The following is a 16165-nucleotide window of genomic DNA, read 5'->3' as shown; positions in this document are numbered from 1 at the left end:
CAGAATACCTGGATGGTCTGTGAGGACATTTGCAATATAGAGTGTTTACTGTTAAGAGAATCGTGGGGATCTGGACATTTTCAATTGCTAGAGAAAAGGTTCCTTTCTGTCTGCACCTCCAGGATGGATTCTAACACTAAGGATTATTGACTTGGTGGCTTTGTGCTTAACTCCAAATTATTTGTTCATAGATTTTGCATTTATTTGTCATTCTTCTGTAAATTTCTGTCTCCATCTTATAGCCTTGTATTGAGATCTCCATAGGCTAGTAATGGAATCAGCTTAACTTGAACCAGACCATAATACAGCCTCTGGGTGTGAACAAGGCCACAAGCAAGGAAACTGAATACATCCTAGAGGAAGGAAATTGAGTTTCTGCTGAGGACGTTTAGGTAACATCACAGCACTTGCGTTATTGCCGGATGATGTTTCTTAGATTAAGCTGGCCTTGACACTTTCTCCAATGCTCTTAATACAATTTATTACTGAGGAAAAGATCTTCTGGTCATTTAATAAAGATGCAGAAATACTTTCTGTCAAATCGCGAGGAAGGAATCTGTGTATTTTTACAATATTGAATTGGTGAAAGTGAAATCCCTTTAAAATGAAATTAGAATGACTCATACACCCCCTGAATCATGTAAATACAGAGACCTGTGGCTAGTTAAACCCCTGAAACCAATTATCCATCCATGGCTGTCCCTAAGCACCCTTTTCTATTAAGGAAACACCTGTAGCATCCAGCCTGCTGTCTTTTTTCTCTTTGTAGCTTGATTTTCTGCCTCCTATCACCTGTTTTTATTCTTCACGTCTCAGTGCCCCTAAATCTAGCGACAGAATAGTTTTTTCATCTGTACATATTGGTCTTTTTCTGCTGTTCTAATCAAGGCATACTGTAAACTTTTTATTTTAAGAATTGTATTATTCTCCAGATAGTTTTCAAGCCTCTTGTATAGCTAGACAGAGGAATATGGGGCTAAATTATGTTACAATGCCATGAACCCTCTGTTCTTTCCCACTCTCAGCAGTTTATCTGGAGCAAACTCTCCTCAGATTACTGTAAACATTTGGTTAATTTCAAGATCTCCTAAATAACTGATTTTGACAATTTTGGCTACTGTGTTTATTGCTCTGATGGAAAGGTAGATTTATAGGGATTGTCAACCTACTATTCTGGTGGTAAAATTTTAATAAGTTAAATTATAAGGGAATGTACCCACAAAGATAATGCATTTTATTTAATAAAAATTTGTTAAGCAGCTAGTATTTACTGGGCAGTGGCCTAGGCACTGAAGATTCAAGTGTGGGAAAGAAACACTTTTGCTAACATTTAGCATTTGCTAACAAAAAGTTTACCATTTTCAAAGGAAATAGACTCATAGACAGGAAGAAGTAAGCTGAGGAAGGAAATGAGTCTTCCTCTTCAGGACTGAAAAAGGGACAGTTGGCCAGAGAATGGAATAAAGAGGCTGACACATCCACTTCCATTTACATTTTGGCCAAGGCAGAGAATAAAAACTGTAAGGTCATTGTGAGAGTCCTTCCACATTAAACTTTGCCCCAAATTTTCCATTTTTCAGTTTATTTCTCTTAATTTCCGTCTGGAGAATAATAAAAGAATCAAATGGCAACTGTAGAGCTAAAACTATCATAAGGAGGCCAGGTGCAGGGGCTGATGCCTATAATCCCAGAACTTTAGGAGGCCAAGGCCGGTGGATTACCTGAGATTAGGAGTTCGAGACCAGCCTGACCAACATGGTGAAACCCCATCTCTACTAAAAATACAAAAAATTAGCCAGGCATGGTGGTGGGTGTCTATAATCCCACCTACTCGGCAGGCTGAGGCAGGAGAATTGCTTGAAGCTGGGAGGCAGAGGTTGCCGTGAGCTGAGATCACACCATTGCACTCCAGCCTGGATGACAGAGCAAGACTCCGTCTCAAAAAAAAAAAAAAAAAAAAAAAAAAAAAAAAAAAAAAAAAAAATTAAATTAAAAATAAATAAATAAAACTATCATAATGAAATGTAAAATTTCTTAGAGGATTTCAACAGAAAATTTAAGCTTCCAGAAGAAAGAATCAATGAATTTGAAAATAGGTCAATTCAGATTATCCAGCCTGGGAAACAGAAATATAAAATAATGAAGAAAAATTAAGAGTCATAAATACCTAGGAGACACCATCAAGCATACTAACATACCCATAAAGGCAGTCCAGGCATGAGAGAGGTGAGAAAAAGGAGGAGAAGGAATGCTTAAGGAAAACAATGCCCAAAACATCCCAATTTTGATGGAAGCATTTATGTTCATATCCAAGAATATCAAATTAGATAAACTGAAAGAAATCTACACTTACATATATAATAGGCAAAACTATTAAAAGACAAATAAAGAATCCTGAAGACAGAGAAAAATGACTCATTACATGCAAGTGGTCTATAATAAGATTAATAGCTAGCTTTCCATAAAAAAATCATAGAGATGAGAATGCCATGATTCTCATGACTTATTCAAAGTGCCAAAAGAAAAAGAATGTCAATCAAGAATTCTATATCCAGCAAAACTATCCTTTATATATGAAGGATAAATTAAAGCAGCTGTAGATTTTAAAAAACTGAGGCCAGGTGGGTGTGGTGCCTCATGCCTGTAATCCTAGCACTTCAGGTGGCTGAGGTGGGAGGATCACTTGAGGTCAGGAGTTTGAGACCAGCCTGGCCGACATGGTGAAACCCCATCTCTACTAAAAGTTATCTGGGTGTGGTGGCAAACACCTGTAGTCCCAGCTACTAGGGAGGCTGAGGCAGGAGAATCACTTGAACCTGCAGGGCAGAAGTCGCGGTGACCTGAGATCACACCACTGCACTCCCACCTGGGCAACAGAGCAAGACTCTGTCTCAAAAAAAAACCCCAAAAATCGAAACTGAGAAAGTTCTGTGGTAGTGGACCTGCCCCCCAAGAAACACTAAAGGAAGTGTTGCAGGCTGAAATTAAGTGGTATTTATTAGTAACTTGAATCAACATGAATTTGTAACACTTTACTTTCTGATTTAAAAGACAACTCCATATAGCAATAATTATAAAACTTTGTTGATAAGCTTATAATGTATATAGTTTCCATGATGCACAATTAAAGGAGAAAGGAGCTATATTTAAATGAAGCTTTTGAACACCATTAAAATTAAGTTAGTTTAATATGAATGATATTGTTATTATGTTATTAATCACTCAAAAATAACTCAAAAAATACATAGTAAAACGAACAACAAAGAAATTAAAGTTGTACACTAGAAATAGGTATTACTGTAATAAGATATTAATGGGCGTGTACAGGGACAGAAACCATAAAGCATGTGGAAAACAAGTAGGAAGATGGCAGACATAAATCTTACCTTATCAGTAACTACATCAAATATAAATGATTAATTAATACTTCAGGCAAAAGACAGAGACTGGCAGAATAAATAATATTATACAATTCTATTCTGTCTAGAAGAGATGCAGTTTAGATTTGAAAACCTAATACATTAAAAGTAAAATGATAGACAAAGGAATACGATGCAAGTAGTAGTCAAAATAGAGCTGAAGTGTCTAAACCAATATCAAGAAAAATAGTTTTTAAGACAAAATTTGTTACTAATCACAAAGGGTAGTGACAAAGTGGTAGTGATCCCACTGGGAAACACAATAATAATAAACATATCTGTACCTAACAACACAAATATTAAAATACATGAAGCAAACTGACAGAAGGGAGAAAGACAATTCAGCAATGATTGGAAACTTCAATATCTATCTCACTTTCAATAGTGGATAGAACAAATAGGCTGAATATTAAGAAAATAGAACATTTTAACAACACTGTGATACAAATAGACCTAATTGACCATTAAGTATATAAAGCATTAGGTAGACTATGCAGGAAAAATAAAGAGAAGACTCAAGTCTTAAAATCAAAACCAACCTCACAGAAATAAAAAGATTATAAGGGAAACTATAAAAACCAGGCCTGGCACGGTGGCTCATGCCTGTAATCCCAGCACTTTGGGAGGCTGAGGTGGGCGGATCATCTGAGGTTGGGAGTTTGAGACCAGCCTGACCAACATGGAGAAACCCTGTCTCTACTAAAAATACAAAATTAGTTGAGTTTGGTGGCACATGCCTGTAATTCCAGCTACTCAGGACACTGAGGCAGGAGAATTACTTGAACCTGGGAGGCAGAGGTTGTGGTGAGCTGAGATCATGCCGTTGCACTCCAGCCTGGGCCACAAGAGCAGAACTCCATCTCGAAAACAAAACAAAACAAAACAAAAAAACTGTGTGCCGACAAATTAGATAACCTGGATAAAATGGACGAAGTCCTATAAGGATGCCAAGTGCTAAAATTGACTCAGGAAGAAATAGAAACTGTAAATAGATCTATTAAAAAGTACAGACATTGAGTTAATAATTTGAAAACTTCTCACAAAGGAAATTCTAGGCCCATGTGGCTTCACCAGCAAATTCTACCAATTATGCAAAAAAGAATACTCATCTCCTACATACTCTTTCAAAAAATAGAATACCCATCCCCCCAACTCTTTCAAAGTGGGAAGGAACTTACCCACTTAGCCTATAAGGACAATATTACCCCCAGTACTAAAACCAGACAAAGACAGCATAAGAAAACTACAGACTGATATCCATTGTGAATATTGACACAAAAATTCTGAATAAAATACTAGCAATTCACATCCAGAATATATAAAAAGATAAGAATGACCATGACCACATGGGAATTTCCTCAGGATAAACGTTGGCTTAACATTAAAAAAATCAATCAACTTAATATACCATGTTAATAAAATAAAGAACAAAAATCGCATGATAATTTGAATAGACACAGAAAAAATATTGGACAAAATCCAACAGCCTTTCTTAAAAAAACACTCAACAAAGAGGACACAAATTCCTCTTCCAAATAAAGAAGCCTATGAAAAACTCACAAGTAATATCATACTTAATGGTGAAAGACAGAATACTTTTCATATAAGATCATGAACAAAACAAGGATGTTTACTCTCACCATTTCTATTTAACATTGTACTGGAAATTCTAGCCTGGGCAATCAAGCAAGAAAGAGAAATAAAATGCTTTCAGAGTAGACAAAAGGAAGTAAAACTATTTCTATTCTAGATAATATGAAAATGCTAGAAATAATATTTTTTAAAAACTATTAGAACTAGTAAACAAGTTCTCCTACTTTGCAGGATACCAGGTCAATACACAACAATCAATTGTATTTCTAGGCATTTTATGACCAATATGAAAATGAAATTAAGAAAAATAATTCTATTCTAATAGAATTAAAAAGATGAAATAATTTAGGATAAATTTAATCAAAGAAGTATACAAGTTCAAGACTTGTACACTGAAAACTAAAAATTGTCATTGAAAGGAATTAAGACAAACTTAAATAGATGAAGAAGCACTCCATGTTCACAGATTGAAAGACTTAACATTGCTAAGACAGCAGTATTTCCCAAATTGATTTGTAGGTTCAATGTAGTCTCCATCAAAATCCTAGCTACCTCTTTTGGACAGAAATTGACAAGCTTATCCTAAAGTCATAAGGAAATACAAGAGAGCCAGAAGACCCAAAATAATCTTTAAAAAGAAGGACAAATTTGGAGGACTTACACTTTCTAGTTTCAAAATGTTCTACAAAGCTGTGGTAATCAAGACAGCATGGCATTCTCATAAAGACAGACATACAAATCAATGGGACAGAATTGATCATCTAAAAGTAAATCTTCATTTTTATGATCAAATGATTTTTAATCATGATGCCAAGAAAATTTAGTGGGTAAAATAAAAGTCTTTTCAACAAATGGTGTTGGGAAAACTGGATGTCCACGGCAAAAAATAAAAGTTTAACCTGTACAACATGCCATATACAAAATCTAATTCAAAATTGATCATAGACATAAATGTAAGAGCTAAAATTATAAAACTGAGAAGAAATAGAGAAGTAAATATTTATGACCTTAAGTTAGGCAGTGATTTTTTAGGTATGACACCAAAAAGCACAAGCAACCAAAGAAACTAAATTGGACTTTCTCAAAATATCATATTTTGTGCTTCCAGGGATACCATCAAGAAAGTGAAAAGACTGCCTGCAGAATAGGAGAAAATATTTGAAATGATATGTCTGATAAAGGGCTTGTGTCAAGAATATATAAAGAACTCTTACAGCTCAACTAATAGACAACCCATATTTTTTAATGCGGAAAAGATTTGTCTATACATTTTTTCCAAAGAAAATATATGATTACCAATAAACATATTAAATGATTTTCAACATTATTATTCATTTTTCATTAGAGAAATGCAAATCAAATTTTCAATGAGAAAACTGCCCACTAGGTTGGCTGAAATTTAGAAAGTAAACAATAACAAGTATTGGCAAGGATGTGGAGGAATTGGAATCCTCATATATTGCTGGCATGATTTTAAATGGTGGAGAGAACAGTTTGGCAGTAGCTCAGATGTTAATTATAGAGTTTTCATATGATCCATCAATTCTACTCTCATGTATGTACACTAGAAAAATGAAAAATAAAAATGTCCACACAAAACTTGCATATCAATGTAAAAAGCAACATGATTTATGAGAGTCAAAAATGGAAACAGCTCAAATATCTATCAAGTGATGAATGGATAAACAAAATGAGGTACAGTCATACAGTGGAATATTATTTGGTATTTAAAAAGGAATGAAGTACTAATACATGATCTTTCCTGTCTGCCTCTGCCTCCACCCAGATAACAAGAATGACCCCTTCAGTGACTATGTGGGTCATGAAAACTGGAAGAATCTTTCAGTAGTTTCTGTCTGCCAACCAGGAAAATTTTTGATGATTAAGAGCCCCTCTGCCTCCTGAAACAGAAAGGGAACACCTTAAGGTGACGAAGCGCAAATGAATATTTAGATTAAATGTCCTGCCGCTTTGCGGTTGAGTTGAAGGTGAACAAATCCAACAGGCTGCATGGTGGCATCACTAGGATGTTGTTCTGACCTCCTCCTCTATCACTTTCTTGGCTGAAGTGGTCTGATCTGGGAGGAGAAACAGAGCAGACAGAGCCTAGACTTTTGTGAGACTAAGAGATTCCATTCTATAGTCTTTTTGTAGTTTCCTGGACCTCTCTTGAATCCCAAGTTTCCTTAGACTCCCTGTTAATCCTTGCAGTTCTCTTCTTGGCTGTAGTCTCCTATGACACATCTGTCCTCTTTGCAGACACAGCCAAAAGAAAGGCATATGTAGTCCCTTACCCTCAGGGCTGTTTTTGATGGGTATCATCTCCCAGCTGGGTGGTGCTTTCTTGTTTCCTTCCAGATCTGGTTTTCTCTTCCAGGAAACAGTCTTTTTGCTTGTTCCTGGGCGTGGTTTATTTCATGCTGAATTCTTAGTTGGCAAAATCTGAGGATACCACTCTCATTGACTTTACCGCAATTCATGCTCTCTGGAGTGCTGAGATGTGGCTACTCTGGCTTCCCTGGCCTTGGCAACTGGCTCTTCCTTGTTGACTGGGCTCTAGGTAAAATTCTGGACCTTCGCGCCACCCTGGTGACAAATTACTTTCCAGGAGCTCAGGAGATATGGAAATGTGGTGTTCATCCCCACTAGAGTTTATGGACAGATTCACTCTCACTGAGTGACTTATTGATGGCAAACAGAAAGAGACATTTTCTTGGGGAAGCTGAGTGGAAAAGAGGAGTCTATTAAAAGGATGCTCGGCTAGAGACCAGGCTTGTGACTCTACCCAGGAACAAAAAAATCATCCTTGCTGTCTGTCTTGCATCTCTTTTCTTTCTGATTCATTCTTTTTTTTTTATCTGGAGATTAATGTCTGTTTTTTGATCTTCACAAGGAGGTGGAAGATGATTTACTGGGGAAAAGGGACTCTCTCCGACCCAATTCTTAGGGTAGATTTTCTGAGTTGCTGAAGTTTGGTCAGTGCCCATCCTGTGTGTGGACTGGGCTGTCTGAAGACTACTCCCGCTCATGTAGGGCAATTTGAGGCAGTGGAAATTTGTGAACGGGGTCAACTCTCATTAAATTGTTTTTATTAGAGTGTACCAGTGTTTAAAAGAGAACACAGGACTTCCAGTTTTCACTTCAGTACAAAAGGAGCTTTGAAGCTGTCACTGTATCCTAATAACAATTCAAAAAACTGACAAACTGAAAAATCAACAGTTCTTCTTAGAGCTATCAGAAAAGTGAGGACACAGGGTAAGCTGCTGTCCCCACAACTGGTGAGACAGACATGTGGATACAATGAAATCTGCTCTAAACAGCAGAAACTCTAGAGCAGAAACCTCCATGGGCACCAGTGCCAGCGTGGGAAAAGCTGAACTGTAACTGACAAATTGCCAGAGGTTGAGTGTGGAAAAGATGGAGTTAAAAATTCCAGGAAGACCCAGGTATAGAAGGGCTCTTACACTTCTATGAGGTATAACTACAGGCACTCTCCCAGATTCTCAAAGCAAAGATCAGAGAAAAATTCCCTTATGCTTCCCTCAGGGGGAGGAGAAAAGCAACTACTTTGAAACATGCCGGAGCATCCTTCTTATTACAAGGCCTGCCCTCAGGAGAAACTATTTTATCGAGCCTAAATGCTGGGTTTTTATCAGAACCTAACCTACCCAGGGGGAGGGGAAATACCTAACTCCAGTTACCTGTAACCATCCTGTCCTACCTAAGGGATTGGGGGCAACTGAGAAGCTCCTATGAAGTTCACAGTCCACTTTAGGAAACTAGCAAAAGAAAAACAAATTAAATCCAAAGTAAGCAGAAGATAAGAAATAACAAAATTACAGTAGAAATCAATAAAATTGGAAACAAAATCAGTAGAGAAAATCGACAAAATTATAAGCTGGTTCTTTGAAAAGATCAATAAAATTGATAAGCCTCTGTAGCTAGGCTAAGAAAAAATAAACAAACTACTGGATTAACCAATGGGCCAAAGACCTTAACAGATACTTTACCAAAGAAGATATACAGATGTCAATTAAGCATATGAAAAGACGCTCCATAAGATGCCATCAGGGAAATGCAGATTAAAAAACAATGAGATATCACTACATACATTAGAATGGCCGAATTCCACAGCTCTGACAACATCAAATGCTAGTGAGGATGAGGAACAACAGGGACTCTCATTCATGACTGGTGACAATGCAAAATGGTACAGCCACTTTGGAAGACAGTTTGGCCATTCCTTTAAAAACTAAACATACCCTTACCAGCAGTTGTACTTTTTGACGTTCATCCAAAGGAGATGAAAACTTACGTCCACACAAAAACCTGCAGCTTCATTCATAATTGCCAACACTTGGAAGCAACCAAGATGTCCTTCAACAGGTGAATGGATAAATGAACCGTGGGACATTCGTACAGTGGGATATTATTTAGCACTAAAAATAAATGAGCTCTCAACCTATGAAAAGATATGCGGGAAACTTAAACGCATATTGCTAAGTGAAAGAAGCCAATTCAAAAGCCTTTATATATATGATTCCAAGTATGTGACATTCTGGAAAAGGATAAACTATGGAGATGGTGAAAAGATCAGTTAATGCTAGGGATTTGGGGGAGAGAGAGATGAACAGGTAGAGCACAGAGGATTTTCAGGGCAATGAAACTATTCTATCTGATATTATAATGGTAGATATGTGTCATTATACACCTATCAAAACCCATATTAAACACCAAGAGTGAATCTTAATATAAACTATGGACTTTGGGTGATGATGTGTCAATACCACTTCAACAGTAGTAACAAATGTACCATCCTGGTGGGGAATGTTGGTAGTTGGGGAGTCTGTGCATGTGTGGGGACAGAGGGTATATAGGAACTCTCTGTACTTTCTGCTTCACTTTACTGTGAACCTAAAACTGTTCCAAAAATAAAGTGTATTAATATGAGAAACCATAAATAAAGGAAAATGAAATGCACACACACACAGAGGGTGAACACACCACTTGTGTGATGTCCTCTTAGTTTCTTTAGCATGCCCTCAACAGAGATTACCTAGCATGCTTTCAGTCTGCCACTCACAGCCTTTACAACCTGGAGAATATGGTAGTAAGGTGCTAACAACTACATAGCCATATCACCCTCCCATCAATTATTTAGTCAACAGGTATTTGTTGAGCATCTAATATGTGCCAGCAGTGCCTGGAGGCTGTGGGGTAGAAAAGGAGTCAGCACTCTTTACAGTCCCTTGCCCACAAGGATGCGATCATCTCTAATATGGTTTGGATGTTCTTTGCAATTGCATATTGAAATGTGATTCCCAATGTAGTAGGTGGGGCCAGGTGGGAAGTGATGGCATCATGGGGGCAAATCCCTCATGAACGGTTTAATGCCATCCTTCTGGTGATAAGTGAGTTATTGCTCAGTTAGTTCATGCACAATCTGGTTGTTTAAAAGAGTCTGAGGGGACCTGCCCCTTCTCTCTCTCTTGCTCCCGCTCTTGCCATGTGATGCGCCTGCTCCCTTTTCCCTTCTGCCACAAATGGAAGCTTCCTGAGGCCCTCATCAGAATCAGATGCTGGCATCCCTCTTCCTGTACATCCTGCAGAACTGTGAGCCATTTAAACCTCTTCTCTTTGTAAATGACCCAGCCATTAGGCATTGGTCTGTAGGAACACACACAGACTGACACAATCCACTTGGGAAAGAGAATGTCACCCTGCGCTAGGGGTGAATATGATGATACTACATGTTGCTACAGTTGACTGGGGACCAGGATAATAGTTGGTGAGCTGATTATTTGGCACAGGTGTTAAGAGTATGAAGATTCAGTGCAGGAGGAAAGACTCATTTGAGCTGGAAAACCCTGAGAAAATTGGCAAGAGCGGGAGCAGCTTCACGTGGGCTCCCACAGCTGGTCAGCTCTGCTGACACCATCTTGAAATTCTTACTAGTTTTGGAACAAAGATCCTCATATTTTTATTTTGCACTGGACTCCCCAGATTAAGACCCCTCCTCTCCAGGAAGGAAATGCTTGTATAGGTCATGTCCGATTTAGAAATCATAATTGCTACCAGTTACTGTGCATTTGCAAGTACCAGGAAGGATCTTAGGTGCTAAGACCTTATCTCCTCTAACCCACACAAAGGAGAGGAAAACCGAGTTTCAGACAGGTCACCTGAACTCACCCAGTTGGTGGGGCAGGCAAGATTCAAACCCAAGCTCTTTTCTTTTATTTCTGATTCATTCTTTCCAGATTTTTATGTCAGTTATTTACATTCATGGTTCATACTTTGAAATGATTTTTAATTAATTAATTAATTAACTTTTTGAGGTAGGATCTCACTCTGTGGCCCAGGCTAGAGTACAGTGGTGCAATCTCATGGCTTATTGCAGCCTCAACCTCCTTGGCTCAAGCAATCTTCCTGCCTCAGCTCCCCAAGTAGCTAGGACTATGGGTATGCACCATCACACCAAACTGATTTTTACTTTTTGTGTGGAGACTGTGGTCTCACAACGTTTCTCAGGCCGGTCTCGAACTCGTGGCCTCAAGCGATCCTCTCACCTCAGTTTCCCTAAGTGCTGGGATTACAGTTGTGAGTGATCATGCCCAGCCTTGAAATGATTGTAAGATGTTTGAGAGGAATAAACCAACTCACCCCTGTGAATGGTTTAGTTCAGCGGTTCCTAAACATTTTCAGTTCACGGCACCCTAATGTCTTAGTAATCTTATTCACAGGGCCCTGAGGCCACAAGAAATACCTCATAATTCTGTTTATGACCTTGATGGGTCCAACTACCTTAATAAGTATTTATGTCCTAACAACTTAGTAGCTGGGTAAAAAATAATATGTACAAATTGAAAGAAAATAAATCATATTTTATTGTATTATTAAATAACCACAATACTTACTAATGGTATGTAGGTGCATCAGTTGGGCCCTAGCAATATATAAAACCTTGGAATCAGATAGGACATATCACTTTTTCCCCCACAGCTATCACAGCAGTCACCAAAAACCAAGCTTTGCAAAGATATGACATCATGGAAGGAAATTTAGCAACCTAATGTTAAAACCGATTTACCTGGAGCTAGCAGTTCCTGAGGTGTTTGACAGGCATCATTGTGTTTTCCTCAAGTACTTAAAAATATCCAGGCACTTCTGCGAGTCCCTTGAGGTGCCTGCCCCTCTGTCTGTTTATGCAGAGTAGTGTCCCCTTGCTGGTGGACAGGTTCAGGCAGTGCTTTTTCCTCTGCGTGATGATATTAGATATGCAGAAAATCATGGATAGGAAGAGCCAAGGAAAAAAGGGGGAATAAAAATAGAATGAACAAAAAAAGGAGCTCAAGAAATGTATTTTTAATGCACTACCCCAAAAATAAGCTCATATTTTACTATGTATTTGACAGCAGAATACAATTACAACTGACATCAATTATGTTCTCTATTAGACTTTTCTCTACCTTATACATTTAAGTGTAATCCCAAATGGGGAGAGAACCACTGCTTTTTAATATAGGTGCTTTCTCAATTTGAAAACTAGAATGGAAGTCATGTTCAGAAGTGTAAAGAATTCTAAGAATGAGGTGGGGGTTAAACGATTGTTAGCAACCAAGAGGTTCCATTATTTTTTCCTTCAAGCATGTTGGTATGTGGAAAACGGAAAGCATATTAAATCACTCACTTAAGTTAGTTAAACCCAACATACTAGAGCAATTATTAATCCTCTTTCATCTTTCTAATAACAAGACACAAAGCAATTGTTAGTTATAATTTGTAATCAGTAGCATGTCGTTAGCGGGCTGTTAATTGATTGTATCTACCAGTGCTTGCGTAGATGGGTTCTGTTGTTGTTGTTTGAGTTTCATGTTAATTCAATAGGGGTGGTAACTTGGTTTTTGGTGAGGACAGAAAGATTTTACATCTCATTTCACTGATTCTGTTTTCTTCTCAACATTGGACTTCTATGTGCTTATTTAAAAAACTATGTGGCTACTGCCATCTGTTGGATGGAATGTGAGTCCTGCTCAGACACGTGGCCCTTTAAACGCCCAGTGTCTGTCCCTTCTAACTTCACCACATGTCTCCTCAAGGTAAGGTTCTGCCTTTGATCTACCTGCATGCATCCCAGCTTCCAGCCCCAGAACTGAGTTCATTTTGGGAATGTTTTCTGTGGTGCTGAGGCACTTTCTCTTCAGACATGTAAATGCTTTTTACTGAAGAGTGTGAGGTTGTTTAGCTTTCCAATAAGACTCACAGCGTAAGGAGGCATGTCGAGGTGGGGACGGATGTGGCTGGGAGCATGTTTAGGAACAAGCATATTTTTAGCATAGGGTATCGAATCTACATTGGACTAATAGGCAGAGAAATCAAAGTTCAGCTGTAAATTGTGGTGCATATTGAGGCCAGTGATTTTATGTCTCTGAGCTGGCATTTCCTCAGCTGTAAGACAAGAGGACAGGACTAGGACTGAGAAAATCTTATGAGCTCAAGACCCACGCGGCTCCGTCTCTCTAAGGAGTCATATTCGAAGAACAGCAGACCTAACAGCAAATACGAATTTAAGAAGAAACGCCAGTCTGATTTAACTGAAAAGCACAGAGAAGAACCAATCTACAGATCACGGGAAACCCATTTGACCTCACTCCCTTTTCCCCCACTGCTTGGTTCTTATTTTTCTACTTTTCTTGGGCTGTGATTGTCAGCATCCTCCCTCCTCACCCCTCCTACTCTTTCTCTGCAGAGGGACTGTTTTCTCTCTCCACTCCTGTTCAGCTTTTTTCTTAGTCCTCCCCTCCTCCTGTAGCCCTCAGTCTCAGCTTTCTCTGCCCTTTGGCTGATTCTGCATCACAAAATTCCAAGAACCAGTCTTGGAGAAACTACCTGTTCTCTGAGATAGGAAACAGGTGAAGAAGCTGAACCAGGCAGAACACACTTCGTATTGGTCCAGGAGAAACACACACACACACACACACACACACCCCCAAGCCCTTCTGACAGCAAGAGCCTTCAACGCTGTGACTGATACCACTACAATGCCTATAGCTGAATTCACTGGTTAGCGGGTGCACGATGGAATTTTGTCCCTTGAATTGGGGATGTTTAAAGATCCAGGTTATTTCACTCCTTCCTCTTGCCTTGCTAAAGAATGACCGGGGTCATTATTGAACTCAGTTCTCATTTGCTTTCTTAAAATTTGATGTCCACAAAACCTGGAGTTTATTTACTTCTCCCTTTCCTCCTTTCTTCATGTAGTCCATCATGCCATTTGTTAATACCAGATTAGAGAAAGGGAGCATGTCAAGGAATTCCTTTATGATTTCTTCTCTGAGGATGAAGTCTTGGTTGAGTCTTCAGTGGACATGGTCAGGATGGATCCTGGGAGTGGGGCTGGGGCTCTGCGGTGTGTGTGTTCTCCAGGGCAGTTATCCTGCTGGGGCTGGGCCAGCCCTCCTGCCCCAGCAGCCCCCATCTCTCTCTGCCCCACCCTGTCTCCTAGGTGAGGTGTGCCGGGATTGCTGTGTGGGGAGGGAGTACGGCCAGCCTGCCTGGGCTCAAACCTTCAAGGAAATGAAAAATAACTTCTCCTTACAAGAGGTTAGGGGAGCCTCCCAGGCTCGTCTGCTGCTAGTTCTGTCAGTGGAGAGGCAGTTGAGAAGGCCCCAGGAGGCTGGGAGGAAAGGAAGTGTGCCCAGGCCCACCTAGCGGGAGGTCTACAGGAGAAAGGCCCTCTTTGTCATTGCTGCAGGGTAACAGCGAGTTTTGCAGTTGGTGATAATGATTCATTTCCTCAGTTGAGGTTTGGGAGGATTATAGCTGGAATTTGAAAAGTCGTTTCTATATCTGGCAACGAAGGAACTCTGAGTGATCACCATGTACTGTTTGGTGTTTTGCCATCATTGGTAATATCACTGTGGCAGGCAGCTCGGGCTGCTGTAACAGAACACTGTAGACTGGGGGGCTCACAAACAGCAGACATCCACTTCCCACAGTTCTGGAGGCTGGAAGGCCACGACGGGGGCCAGCTGGCTTGGGTTCCGGTGAGGACCCTCTTCCGGCTGCAGGTGGTTGCCTTCTCATTGCATCCTCACGAGGCGGAAAGACGGCCAGAGAGCTCTCTGAGTCTCTGTCACAAGGGCACTCATCCCATTCATTAGATCTGCACCCTGGTGACTTAATCACCTCCCCAAAGGCCTACCTTCTAAAACCATCACGTGGCGGATTAGGATTTGAACATATGAATTTTGTGGGAATGCAAACATTCAGTCAATAGCCACCACCAGCAACACTGAAATGTAAATTGGAGGTGTCATATGAAAAAAGAAATGATCTAAATGAAGTTCCATGCTGTCATAATGGAGTTCTGCAGCCACCAATGTATGTCCTCTGGTTGAGTGTACAGGCGGTGTATGTATATGCGTAAGTGTATTTATATCTTGTGATTGTTCTGAGCATTCATGATTTAAAGTACCTAATCAGCAATGAGCAGTGTTCATATTCCCGGCTGAGTAGAGCTAGCGTGTGTCTCTAAACACTGGCTGGTTGTGGAGGCAGAATGTTATCAGGATGCCCTGATAGACCAACAATGTCCTCTCCTGCTTTGCTTCAGGAAGGGGTGAACATTTGTTTACGGGTCTGACAGAATAAAAAGTGAACCTGCTAAGAATGGAGTCCATGCACTCCAAGTCACTTCGCCTTCGCTGGTGCTGAAGGATCCCCGTGGCTCATCGTCCACAGGCCAGAGAGGTTATTGCTAGCGCAAATGCTGACCCAGTTCCTTCCACTGCGATGGACAGCTCCAGTTCCTGACTCAGCCCAGAGGAGCACAGCTCTTTTGTTTCTAGTATCTTCTAGTACAGAGGAGCTGTTGTTGAGGACAGGTCCGTGGAGGTGATCGCCTCCCTTAGCTCCTGCACAGTAAGTGGATGCTGAGGCAGTCTTGAACACCAGAGCATAAGGCACAGGGAGGTGTCCCCAGGGCTGTGCTGCCCTTGAGTGGCTTCCTGGTCTGTAAAGTTGCATGGTGGGTAGGAAGAGACGGAGGTCTGGCGCCTGGCAGCACACCATGACTGGGTGGACCTGACTCTCCTGGCACCTTGGGGGTGCAGAGCCACCACTTCATTCTCACAGAGCTACACTATTATGGGGTA

At 40.0% G+C, this 16165-nt stretch overlaps 1 long non-coding RNA gene across 1 annotated transcript in view; it reads right to left on the bottom strand.

The window, feature by feature from the left end:
- Positions 1–16165, bottom strand: part of LOC140710417 (uncharacterized) — a 40926-nt gene that overhangs the window by 13267 nt on the left and 11494 nt on the right. The window contains exon 3 of the long non-coding RNA XR_012091382.1: positions 12100–12267. This is a non-coding gene — a long non-coding RNA (uncharacterized lncRNA). The remainder of the gene's footprint in view (positions 1–12099; positions 12268–16165) is intronic.

This window comes from Chlorocebus sabaeus, chromosome 26 (assembly GCF_047675955.1).
Source record: "Chlorocebus sabaeus isolate Y175 chromosome 26, mChlSab1.0.hap1, whole genome shotgun sequence".
Lineage (NCBI taxonomy): Eukaryota > Metazoa > Chordata > Mammalia > Primates > Cercopithecidae > Chlorocebus > Chlorocebus sabaeus.
Note: the sequence above shows the minus strand (reverse complement) of the source record. Positions and strands in the feature narration are given on the sequence as shown.